This window comes from Lathyrus oleraceus, chromosome 7 (genome assembly GCF_024323335.1).
Source record: "Lathyrus oleraceus cultivar Zhongwan6 chromosome 7, CAAS_Psat_ZW6_1.0, whole genome shotgun sequence".
NCBI classification, from domain to species: domain Eukaryota; kingdom Viridiplantae; phylum Streptophyta; class Magnoliopsida; order Fabales; family Fabaceae; genus Lathyrus; species Lathyrus oleraceus.
In genome coordinates this window covers 233,186,317-233,200,447 of record NC_066585.1, presented here as the reverse complement: position 1 = coordinate 233,200,447, position 14,131 = coordinate 233,186,317, and positions in this window count along the sequence as shown.

Below are 14,131 nucleotides of genomic sequence, written 5' to 3'. Positions count from 1 at the left end.
GAAGGAGTGGAGATGTGATTGAAAGTGTAACAGCGATGAAGGAGAGGCGGAGTGGGTCGTTGGTCGGCGTGGAGAGGAAAATGTAAAGGGTAGTGGTGGTTGTTGTTAAGTGGTGTGAGTTTGGTGACTGTGGAAGATTTGGTGTGGTGACGGAAGTGGACGAAAGTGCGTCATGTTTTGGGGGAGAGGAAAATGGTGAGGGGTGCGTGCGAAGAAGACGGTGAGTGGAGGCGGAGGATGACGACGTGTGGTTGAAGAAGAGCTGAAGAAGAAAAGGTCTTTTCAATTTTGTGGTGGGTGAGGAAAAGGAGAGAGGAAAAAATTCTTCCTTATTTTTCTCTTTTTTTTTTTCGTTTTCCAGTGATCAAAGAAAATGAAGAGCCTTCTCTCTCCATTTTTTATTTCCTTTTTTCCTGTTTTTCCATTGAGAATCAGAGAGTGTGTGAGAATAACGTGCCCTCTTGGAGAATGGGACATCTGGCCATGTGTTATTAGAAACAAAAAGATATTATTTCATCTTCTTATCCACCATTCCTCTCCAGATAATGAGAGAGAGTTTATTCTTTTTGTCCATTGGGAGTGGTCCTCATTGGTAGGCACGTGGCAACTTCTCATTGGAAATGATAAAATATTCTTTTATTTTTCTTATTTTCTTGATTGATTATTATTTGATTTATTTCTAATTTTGATTGGATAAATGGAATAAGTGTGGATAATTAACATGAATCATTGATTATTTTGAATCAATGATTCAGATTAAATCAAAGAAGCACAAACAAATCAAAATGGGAAAGTTATCACTTCTAGATGATTTAATTAATTTAAAATAATTTAAACCAATTAAATTAAGTAGAATTCACAACTTCTAAAATGAATATGATAAAAATGAAATAAGAGCATGGAAAATTCTATTTATTTAATCTGAATATTTTGGCGAAAGAATAAAAATAAAATGACTGGAAATGAATAAATGTCGGGTGAAAATTTGCTCGAAAAATTAAATCGGATGCACTAAAATGATCAGCACAAAATATACTTATTGGAAAAATACATCATTTCTTTTAATTTTGAAATAAATTTTAACCGGTTAAAAGGCCTAGGCGGGTCAAAATGCGACTGAGAAAGTCGTCGAAAAACATAACGAGCACACCAGGTTAAACTACGTGGATCATAGATTAATAATACTGGCGTCTGCAAACTTGATTTCAAAACTTTTTACCTGCTGATTTTGGACGTACTTGAGGAATGATTTAACCCATTCGTATGTATTTTCGAGAATTAATTTTGACTGATATATTAGGTATTATTTATGATGAAATGCATGTCATGCTATACAACTGATGCAAATTGAAAATAAAATCAAACTTATGCAAATTTTAAAATGCCCGGACAAAATTGGGGCATGACAGTGAGCTCATAACTTGCTTGAGAATAGATAGAGGTGGTGAATTCACCTCACATGAGTTTGAAGAATTCTGCAAAACTCAAGGCATTAGAAGGCAATTAACAGTGGCTTATACTCCTCAGAAAAACGGAGTCGCTGAGAGGAAAAATTGAACGATCATGAATGGTGTGAGAGTTGTATTGAACGAAAGGAAAGTTCCGAAGGTATTTTGACCAGAAGCTGTGAAATGGTTTGTGCATGTACAAAATCGAAATCCAACTTCAGTATTAGAAAATACGACTCCCGGAGAAGCATGTAGCAATATGAGGCCTACGATGGCATATTTCCGAGTCTTCGGGTGTGTGGCTCATCCTCATATACCAGATCAAAGAAGAACCAAACTTGAGGATAAGAGTAAGATGTGTGTTTTCTTAGGAAGCAGTGATGGATCAAAAGCTTACAAATTATTTGATCCTACTTCCAAGAAAATCATTATAAGCAGAGATGTGGTGTTCGAAGAAGAGATAAGTTGGGATTGGGGCAAAACCGATGAAGAAAGGAAATCTGATGTGTTAGTGTGTGAAGATGAAGATGAAGATCTTGAAGAAGAAGCAGAAGCTGAGCAAGAAGTCGAAGCTGAGCAAAATGGAGATGGTGGTGGCAGCTCAAGTGGAATTAGATCACCTGCAAGTGAAGAAAGAAACACTACTCAAGAAAAGTCTAGTTCAAGGGAGGGCCACAAGAGCTAGAAGAAACCCAATATGGATGACAAATTATATGACAGGTTGTATTGGCTGAAGAAGAAGAAAATATCATGTTAATAGAGGAAAGAGAAAATGATCCATTCTCCTTCGAAGAAGCATACCGAAGCATAAAGTAGCAAGAGGCAATGAAAGTTGAGATGGAGGCTATATAGAATAACAACACATGGGAGCTAACAGGTCTACCGAAAGGACTCAAGCCAATTGGAGTTAAGTAGGTTTTCAAAACCAAACTCAACGGAAGTGGAGAAATAGAAAAGCATAAAGCAAGATTGGTGGCAAAAGGATATGTACAATGATATGGAATAGATTACACGGAAGTTTTTGCACCAGTGGCTAGACTTGATACGGTACGTCTAATTCTTGCACTTGCAGTTAAATATGAATGTGAAATATTTCAACTTGATATGAAGAGTGCATTTCTTCATGGAAAACTTGAAGAAGAAGTTTTCATTGAACAACCATAAGGGTTTATCATAAAGGGAAAAGAATAAGGTTTACAGATTGAAGAAGGCATTGTATGACCGAAGGGTTTATCATAAAGGGAAAATAAGAAGGTTTACAGATTGAAGAAGGCATCGTATGACCTTATTCAAGGAACCATTAGGCAAAATAAGAAGGTTTACAGATTGAAGAAGGCGTTGTATGACCTTATTCAAGGAACCATGAGGCATGCGCCACCTATTCCTTTATCCAAGCTTATTTAACATGTTTTAATCGGAAGTCGATAATTTGAGCAATATGGCGAGCGCCAATCGTTCAAATATTCAAGAGATAGTGAGGCGAACGCCTCCCATTCTTTTTCATCTGATATTTAAATTGTAAAAATATTTATTAATTTGAAAAATAATTTGAACTTATACGATTAAAGTTTTAATCGGGTGACAAGAATTCGAGCAATATGGCGTGCACCAATCATTCGAGTACTTGAGAAATAGTGAAGCGAACGCTTCCTATACCCCTTCTCATCCAAAGTTTACGTTATAAAACAAAGTCTTAGGACGTTATATTGATTAGAAAAATGATTTGAATTTGCATCGTTAATCGGATTTAGATAGAAATACTTGGTGTATCAATCATCTAATTGATTTAATTATAATCGAGTAGGTCTCATTGTAAGAAAACCCAAGAGTAAGCTATGCGAGGTTGACAGCGATGCTAAAAGCAATCGACTTACAAGGGTATTTGAAAATGGAGGCTCGACATTGAATCGAGAATTGTGATTTTAGTGATTTAGAATTGAGTTTGTATTCTGAAATGATAGTGGAAGGAATCGGTCAACATTTAATTATCAAAATTAGTTGATTAAAGTTCAATTTAATTGATTAACTAAATTAATTAAGATTAATTATCAAAATTATTTAATTAAGTCAAATAATCAAGTTAATTAAAATTAATTAATAGTGATTAACTAATTGGTCAAAAATTAATTAATTAATTAATTATAATTAAAAGAGAAAGAATTAATTGATGATATAGATTTATTTAATTGAATTGGTGTGCTCAAACCGGTTTGTGCGAAACGAAAACATGACCAATGTCATTCGCAAGATCCAAACGTGGCGAAATATTCTATTGATTTATTGAAACTTTGATGGTATAACGACATGAAATTGTCGAGTCCATTGGATAGAAAAAATCGATTTACTGCAATGGAGTTAATAAGTAGCAACCAAAATATTGTCACAATATTTACAAAATTTATTACACTATATGAAAGATACCATTGGTGAAACAAGAACGCCTAAGGAGTAAAAACGGAACATACTCAACTTCTTAATAGCCTAAATTAACATTTAACGTATACATATTACTAGAAATAATGATAATAATACCAAGTAATAAATTGACCAAAAGTATAACAAAATATAATATAGCTTGGTTAGACTTCTTCCAAAACAAATCATCTCGACCAACACAAATTGTGTTGGTGTAAGCCCTAGAGGCCAATACTTTTGGTACTTGCATCAAATTATTTATTAATAATAAAATGATTTTTCTTTATTATGTTTGTTTAATAAATTCCCTAGAATAATGTATCAAGTGTGACTTAATCATGAGATCACATTAAACAAAAGGACATTATTCTTAAAATATCCGTAGTCGAGCTTTGTTGTGAAGTGGGATAACATTAAAGCATTAAGACTATTATGTATATAGACTGATGATCACATCTAATGGATCACGGATAAGGAGTTATCAAGTCTTAAACATAAGTATGAATATTGAGAGTAATTTTATACTGGATTGACCCGCTATGAGAATACTATATAGAATGTTATGGTAAGTGTCATAAGTTATTCTCATGGTGATAATGGTGTATACCACCCTTTGACCTGAAACCACTATGTACCCTAGATGTAGAGTCGAGTGCCTTATTGCTAATAAAACATTGTCCATAACTGGATGACCATAAAGACAGTTAATGGGTACTCCACGAAGCATGCTAAGGGACATGAGTGACCTAGATGGAATTTGCCCATCCCGCGTAACAAGATAAATGTCTACGGGCCCAATATTGAACTGGACAAGGATGACACTGTCTATGCCTTGTGTTCAATATATACATAAGGGAAAAAGGGAAATTATACACATAAGTATTATCACAAAAGGAATTGTTATATCGCATGACATTTTTGTGTCTTGGGTAGCAGTGATGTGTTGCTAGATACTGCTCACTGTTTATCATGTTAAATACGTGATTTAATATAATTACTAATGTCACGAAAACCTACAGGGTCACACACAAAAGGACGGATTGATGAGAGATAGAGTAACTAAGGAACACCATAAGGTACAGTGCACTTAAGTGAATTGTAGAACATCGTAAGTTACGGTGTACTTAAGTAGATTACGAAATATGGTAAGGTACCACACGCTTAAGTGATTTTGGCATATCATAAGATATGGGCCACATACATTTAAGTGGGCTTTTTAACTTGCAGACCACACAAGTGGTTCTATAAATAGAACCCTTATGCAGAAGCATTTGTGCAGTTGCAATTTCGTCTCTCTCTCTCTCTCTCTCTCTCTCTCTCTCTCTCTCTCTCTCTCTCTCTCTCTCTCTCTCTCTCTCTCTCTCTCTCTCTCTCTCTCTCTCTCTCTCTCTCTCTCTCACACACACACACACACACACACACACACACTCAAAGTCTTTATTCGTAGCAGCTAGCATTGAGATTGAAGGAATCCGTTCGTGTGGACTAAGTAGAGGCGTTGTCACCATTCAACGTTCGTGATCGCTCCGTAGATCTGCATCAAAGGTTTCAATATCCACAAGAGGTAACGATTCTATCACTGATCATGCCCATTCGTAAGGATCACTAAAGGAGATTTTTTTTTAAAATTCCGTTGTGTTTTGGATCGCTCTTCTCCTTCAAATTGGACATTTGGTCATTCTGTTTAGAAATCAATAAAACAAAATTAAAACCAAAGAAAAAAAAACGTATCCATTACCAAGCCATTCCACCTATCGTATTCAGCAAGCGCTATCGTGTTCCATAAGACTCATGTTTTCAGCAAGTACTATCATGTTCAATAAAACTCATGTTTTCAGCAAGCATTTTCACAGTAGAGTTCAAAATTAACAAGAATTGAAATCCTACATCAACTAAATTCCTAAATCAAGAATCAAAACATGAATTTATCTTTATCGCAACGACGAACTTCCTAATGCGTGCTGATCGAAGCTGGGCGAAATCCTTGGTGGAAGGATTTAGAGGATGCAGCGACGAAAGTTGTCGTCAGAGCTGATGAGGTCGAGGAGGCAAAGGGAAGTATTCGTGATGGTTGCTTTCAGATGTTGGTGGCGAGGGCGGGGAGTGTTGGACGAATATTCATTATTGTTTGAGCGGTGGTTTGGAGGCGGACGTCGGTGGAAGAAGGATGATGATGGTGGCAAATCTGGTGGTGGATTGGTGAAAACCCAGGTGGTTGGTGAGTTGGAGTAGACGGAGGCTTTAGGGGGTCAAATATGGGTGGTTTGCGGCGTGGTGGTAGAAGAGGAGGACGTTGTGTTTTTGATGGTGTTGGCGCAGCGATGATGGAGAGAGGTTTCCGGTGGATAGGTGATGTTCGGAGAGGTGAAGACGGTGGATGTGGTCAGTTGAAGGAGTGGAGATGTGATGAAAAGTGTAACCGCGATGAAGGAGAGCCGGAGTGGTGGTTGTTGTTTAAGTGGTATGAGTTTGGTGACTTTGGAAGATTTGGTGTGGTGACGAAAGTGGACGGAAGTGAGTCGTGTTTTGGGGGAAAGGAACACTGTGAGGGGTGCATACGAAGAAGATGGTGAGTGGAGGTGGAGGACGACGAAATATGGTTAAAGAAGAAAAGGTCTTTTCGGTTTTGTGGTGGGTGAGGAGAAGGAGAGAGGAAAAAATTCTTCCTTTTCTTTTTCTCTTTTTTTTCGTTTTCCAGTGAGCAGAGAGAATGAAGAGCAGTCTCTTTCCACTTTTTATTTCCTATTTTCCTTTTTTTCCGTTGAGAATCAGAGAGATTATGGAATAACACGCTCTCTTGGAGAATGGGACATATGGCCATGTGTTATTGGAAACGAAAAGATATTATTTCATCTTCTTATCCATCATTCCTCTCCAGCTAATGAGAGAAAGTCTATTCTTTTTGTCCGTTAGGAGTGGTCCTCATTGGTGGGCACGTGGCAACTTCTCATTGGAAATAAGAAGATGTGTTTTTATTTTTCTTATTTTCTTGATTGCTTATTATTTGATTTTTTTTTCTAATTTGTATTGGATAAATGGAATAAGTGTGGATAATTAACATGGACCATTTACTATTTTGAATCAATGATTCAGATTAAATCAAAGAAGCACAAACAATTCAAAATGGCAAAGTTACCCCCTTCTAGATGATTTAATTGATTTAAAATAATTTAAACCAATTAAATTAAGTAGAATTCACAACTTCTAAAATGAATATGATAAAAATGAAATAAGAGCATGGAAAATTCTATTTATTTAATCTGAATATTTTGGCGAAAGAATAAAAATAAAATGACTGGAAATGAATAAATGTCGGGTGAAAATTTGCTCGAAAAATTAAATCGGATGCACTAAAATGATCAACACGAAATATACTTATTGGAAAAATACATCATTTCTTTTAATTTTGAAATAAATTTTGACCGGTTAAAAGGCCCAGGTGGGTCAAAATGAGACTGAAAAAGTCGTCGAAAAATATAACGAGCACACCAGGTTAAACTACGCAAATCATAGATTAATTATACTGGTGTCTGCAAGCTTGATTTCGAAACTTTTTACCTGCTGATTTTGGACGTACTTGAGGAATGATTTAACCCATTCGTCTATATTTTCGAGAATTAATTTCGACTGGTATTTTAGGTATTATTTATGATAAAATGCATGTCATGCTAAACAACTTATGCAAATTGAAAATAAAATCAAACTTATGAAAATTTTAAAATGCCCAGACAAAATTGGGGTATGACATTGAGCAGATAACTTGCTTGAGGATAGATAGAGGTGGTGAATTCACCTCACATGAGTTTGAAGAATTCTGCAAAACTCAAGGCATTAGAAGACAATTAACAGTGGCTTATACTGCTCAGAAAAACGGAGTAACTAAGAGGAAAAATAGGACGATCATGAATGGTGTGAGAGTTGTATTGAACGAAAGGAAAGTTTCAAAGGTATTTTGACCAAAAGCTGTGAAATGGCGTGTGCATGTACAAAATGGAAATCCAACTTCAGTATTAGAAAATACGACTCCCAAAGAAGCATGTAGCAATGTGAGGCCTACGATGGCATATTATCGAGTCTTCGGGTGTGTGGCTCATGCTCATATACCAGATCAAAGAAGAACCAAACTTGAGGATAAAAGTAGGATGTGTGTTCTCTTAGGAAGCAATGATGGATCAAAAGCTTACAAATTATTTGATCTTGTTTCCAAGAAAATCATTATAAGCAGAGATGTGGTGTTCGAAGAAGAGAGAAGTTGGGATTGGGGAAAAACCGATGAAGAAAGGAAATCTGATGTGTTAGTGTGTGAAGATGAAGATGAAGATCTTGAAGAAGAAGAAGAAGCTGAGTAAAATGGAGATGGTGGTGGCAGCTCAAGTGGAATTAGATCACCTGCAAGTGAAGAAAGAAACATTACTCAAGAAAATCTAGTTCAAGGGAGGGCCACAAGAGCTAGAAGAAACCTAGTATGGATGACAAATTATGTGACAAAGGCTGTATTGGCTGAAGAAGAAGAAAATATCATGTTGATGGCGGAAAGCGAAAATGATCCATTCTCCTTCGAAGAAGCACACTGAAGCATAAAGTAGCAAGAGGAAATGAAAGTTGATATGGAGGCTATATACAATAACAACACATGGGAGCTAACAGATCTGCCAAAAGGATTCAAGCCAATTGGAGTTAAGTAGGTTTTCAAAACCAAACTCAACGAAAGTGGAGAAATAGAAAAGAATAAAGCAAGATTGGTGGCAAAAGGATATGCACAATGATATGGAATAGATTACACATAAGTTTTTGCACCAGTGGATAGACTTGATACGGTACGTCTAATTCTTGCACTTGCAGTTAAATATGAATGTGAAATATTTCAACTTGATATGAAGAGTGCATTTATTCATGGAAAACTTGAAGAAGAAGTTTTCATTGAACAACCATAAGGGTTTATCACAAAGGGAGAAGAATAAGGTTTACAGATTGAAGAATGCATTGTATGACCGAAGGGTTTGTCATAAAGGGAAAATAAGAAGGTTTACAGATTGAAGAAGGCATTGTATGACCTTAAACAGGCGCCAAGGGCTTGGTACAACAAGATATAAGCATACTTTATGCGTGAAGGGTTTGAAAAATGTTTTAGCGAACACACCTTATTTACCAAGAAAGAAGAAGGTAACATACTTATTATTAGTCTTTATGTAGATGATCTCATATTTACTGGAGGCAATAAGAGTATGTGTGATAAATTCAAAAGCTCAATGATGAGAGAATTTGATATGTCTGACTTGGGAATGATGAGATACTTTATGGGAATTGAAGTTATATAGAATGAAGCTGGAATATTTATCTGTCCAAGAAGATATGCTTGAAAAATCCTTGAAAGATTCGACATGGGGAGCAGCAAATCCGTGAAGAATCCTATTATTCCCAGAACACGATTATCAAAAGATGAGGTAGGAGATGGAGTAGATACCACCATGTTTAAACAAGCAGCTAGAAGCCTCATGTACCTTACAACCACTCGACCAAATCTAATGTATGGAGTAAGCTTTGTTGAATTATAATTCCTTGTGTCGAAGCAGGTTGCTCGACAGAGTAAGGAAGTGTCAAACCACTTATGCCTATTTTAGTAGTGTTAGCTAATTTTGGGCTTTGGCTTGAGGTCCAAGTTAACCTAAATCTATAAATAGAGAGAGTAACCCTTATTTTGTAACAGAGGTGAATAGAGTATTCATAACACTTGTAATTCACAGTATTTTGCAGTTGCAAAGTGAATAAGAAGTTTCCATAGTTTGTGGGCAGAGAGAAACTCTGCAAAATTTTATTACTCTTCTCCTTCATCTTTCTTTACACTCTTTCTTTCTCCATTGTTCTTCTCATTTCATTGCTATTGTGTGGGTATTAACAATCTTGTTCATCAAGATTGATTGGAATTCTCCATAGGTTTTGGGGGATTTCCAACAAGCTTGATTAGCAGGTTCGTGGCAAATCAAAGTCATCTCATTGACTTGCAGCAAAAAGGATTTTAAGGTATATAAAAGGAACCACTAATTTTGGCATACTCTACAAAAGAGACAGAAGAAATGCAGGTCTATTATCTTATACAAATAACAACTATGTTGGAGATTTGGATGATTGGAAGAGCACTTCTGGTTTTGCTTTCATTATGGGGTCTGGAGCAATTTCATGGGCTTTGAAAAAACAGCCGGTAGTGAGCCTATCAACTACAGAAGCTGAATACATTGATGTCGTACTTTGTGCTTGCCAATGTATTTGGCTTAGGAGAATCTTGGAGCAACTTGGAGTTGAAGAAAGAATACATTGCTGCTGCATTTTGTGCTTGTCAATGTATTTGGCTTAGGAGAATCTTGGAGCAACTTGGAGTTGAAGAAAGAGGAAGCACGAAAGTTAATTGTGACGATAATTCTACAATTCAGTTGTCCAAAAAATCTATTTTACATGGACGAAGCAAGCATATTTGAGTAAGATTTTATTTTCTCAGAGACTTGGTAAATGATGGAGCTGTGAAGCTGAGTTTTTGTAGCTCTGAAGATAAGATTGCTAACATAATGACAAAGCCTCTCAAATTGGAGCAATTTGTGAAGCTCCGTGGAATGATTGGAATAATTATGCAGCTGAACTTTAAGCTCAATACAGATGCATTAGCTTAAGGGAGGGAATGATAGTCAAAATTAGTTATTCAGTTTTATTCACGTTCTCAATAAAATCCCTAGTCTTATGAATGCCCTATTTTCTAGGATTAATTGTTTTGAATTTCCATGTAACTTGCCATAAAAAGTGGCTTTTTAGTTTTTGCTTCAGTACTTCTAAAAGGCTATAAAATGCCTGATATTCATTTTCAATAATAACAAAATTTAATTCTCTTCCATTTTCATGTGTTATTTCATTTTAGTTTTACATACCTTTGAATACAAGTTACTCATCATTTATTTTTTCATTCTTTGTTTTTAATTTTATTTCATATTTTGTATTTTATAGATAATATCTGAATGGTAAGTTTATGCAAACCTCAATGTCAGTCTCGTAAATTATGTTGAATTGTAATTTCTTGTGTTGAAGCAAGTTGCTTGACAGAACAAGTCGAACCATATAGTGTGTTGAGTTGTGTTAGGGTCGAAGTGTCGAAGCATGTTACTTCACATAGGATTTTGACTTATGTCTATTTTAGTAGTGTTAGCTATTTTGGGCTTTTATAATTTTGGGCTTTTATAGTTTTGGGCTTTGCCTTGAGGTCCAAGTTAACCTAAATCTATAAATAGAGGGAGTTAAGCCTTATTTTGTAATAATAAGTGAATAGAGTATTCATAACATTGTATTCACAGTATTTTGCAGTTGCAAAGTGAATCAGAAGTTTTCCACAGTTTGTGGACAGAGAGAAACTCCGCAGAATTTTATTACTCTTCTCCTTCATCGTTATTTACACTTTCTTTCTCCATTGTTCTTTTATTTTCATTGCTATTATGTGGGTAATAACAATTTTGTTCATCAAGATTGATTGAAATTCTCCATAGATTTTGGGGGATTTCCAACATTTGGTATTAAGAGCTCCAATTTAATCGATTTGTGGGAAGAAAATCACCATGACAACGAATCATCCAAACGGGCATTTTCTAGCAAATCTTCTGATTCTCAAAAACAACAATTATGAGAATTGGTGCAAGCAGATAAATGTTGTGTTTTATTATCAAGATCTTTGGGATCTTGTGAAGGAAGGAGTAGCAACGCTTGCAGAAGACGGGACATATCAAAAAAATGTTGCACATAAAGAATTGAAGAAAAAAGATTATAAAACTCTCTTTATAATCCATCAATGTGTTGATGCATATAACTTTGAAAATTTTAGTGGTGCAGAGTCAGCGAAAGAAGCATGGGAAATTCTGGAGAAATCGTTTGGAGGCTCGGAGAAGGTGAAAGAGGTGAGGTTACAAACTCACAAAAGAACGTATGAATTGCTTCAGATGGAAGATAATGAAAGCATAACTGATTTCTTCACCAAGGTTACGAAACTGGTGAATCAAATCAAGGTATGTGGAGAAGTGTTGACATCAAGATCTGTTATTGGAAAAATCTTGAGGTCGTTGGCTCCAAAGTTCGACCACGTGGTAACATCCATAGAAGAGTCGAAAGATTTTTCAAAATTGACAAAGGAAGAGCTTCAAGGGACACTTAAATCTCATGAACAAAGAATGGATGAAAGAGCTGTAGGAAAGTCGAAGAGTGATATGGATTTGCAGGCTTAATCAACAAAAGAAAGAAAAGGCAAAGGAAGTTGGAATGGCAATAAAGGCAGAGGAGGCTACAACAATTCGACTGGTCGAAATCAGCAAGAAGGAAACTGGTTGAATCAGAGAAAACCATAGAACCAAGGCAACCAAAGAGGTGGTGTTGCAGGTAGAGGAAGAGGTGGTGGTCAAAAGGAAGACAAGAGTCACATTCAGTGTTACAATTGTCAGAAGTATGGTCACCATTCTAGTGATTGTCTAGAAAAGCAGAAGAATCAAGAAACTTATGCAAAGCTGGCAAAACATGAAGAAGAAGAGACATTATTGATGGTTACAACAAGAGATGAAGAGAGATTCAATGACCAATGGTACTTGGACTCAGGATGCTCATCACACATGTATGGAAGGAAAGATTGGTTTGTCAACATAAAACTCTCAATGAAGAACATGGTGAAATTTGCAAATGACAACACTCTAGCAGCTGTAGGTATTGGTGATGTTCGGATTATGAGGAAAGATGGCAAGAGGTCAGTAATTTCAAATGTGTTGTACATACCAGGCATGAAGAGTAATTTTCTTAGCATAGGACAGTTAATCGAAAAGAACTACAAGGTTTCAATCAAAGACAAGATGATGAGAGTTTTCGACTCAAATGGAAGGTTGATCTTGAAGGCTCCAATGTCTCAGAATAGAACCTTCAAGATCAAACTAAATGTGATGGAGCATAAGTGCCTTGCAACAACAACCAACAGAGATGAATGGATATGGCATTACAGACTTGGCCATCTCAATTTCAAAGACATCAGAGATTTGAAGAGAAGAAATATGGTTTCAGAATTACCAGAAATCGACATTCCAAACAAAGTGTGTGAAGAATGTGTGCAGGCAAAGCAGCATAAGAACGACTTCAGTAAGGATGCAGGAAGCAGGTCGAAGGCAATTCTTGAAATCATATACTCTAATGTATGTTGTCCTCTCCAGGTGGATTCGATTGGAGGTAACAAATACTTTGTTACATTCATTGATATTTTCAGTCAAAAACTATGGTCTTACTTGATCCAGAAGAAAAGTGAAGTGATCGAGGTATTTGCCAAGTTTAAATATATGGTTGAAAGACATATTGGTCGAAAGATCAAGATTTTGAGAACTGATGGTGGTGGAGAATATGTGTCGAAAGACTTCGATGCATTATGTGTGAAAGAAGGGATTGTGCATGAGGTGGTGCCACCCTACACTCCACAGCAGAATGGAGTCGCAGAAAGGAAGAATAGAACCATCATGAATATGGTTAGAAGTATGTTGAAAGGCAAGCATCTACCCAAAGAATTATGGAGAGAAGTTGTGTCGACTGCGACATATATCCTAAACAGATGTCCGACGAAGAAGCTAGAAGGAATCACGTCATAAGAATGTTGGTCTGGTGTCAAGCCTAGCTTGAGTCCTCTGAGGGTATTTGGATCTATAGTACATAGATATGTGCCAGATCAGTTGAGAATAAAACTTGATGACAAGTCGAGTCAGATGATCTTGATAGGATATCATTTGACTGGAGGATACAAGTTGTTCGACCCAGTGAATAAGCAAGTAGTGATCAGCAGGGATGTGATCATAGATGAGCTTAGAGAATGGAATTGGACTGAGAATGTCAAGAAAGACTCAGTGAGAATATTTTGTGATGAACCAGCTAGTGAAGTCGAAAGAGAAGTTCGACAGGGAGAAGTCAGAGGTGAAGCAAGCACAAGCAGACCTCAAAGAATAAGACACATGCCTGCAAGGTTGCAAGAATGTGTGATTACATCAGATGATATGGTCAATAAAGAAGGTGAGCTGGTACATTATAGTTTCTACGCAGATGTTGAACCTGTCAATGCAACTGAAGCATTGAAAGATTCGAAGTGGATGAAAGAAATGGATGAAGAGATGAAATCAATCGAAGTCAACAAGACTTGGTCGTTTTTCGAATTTCCCCAAGACAAGAAGGCAATCGATGTGAAGTGGGTATACAAGGTGAAGTTGAATCCCAAAGGAGAAGTG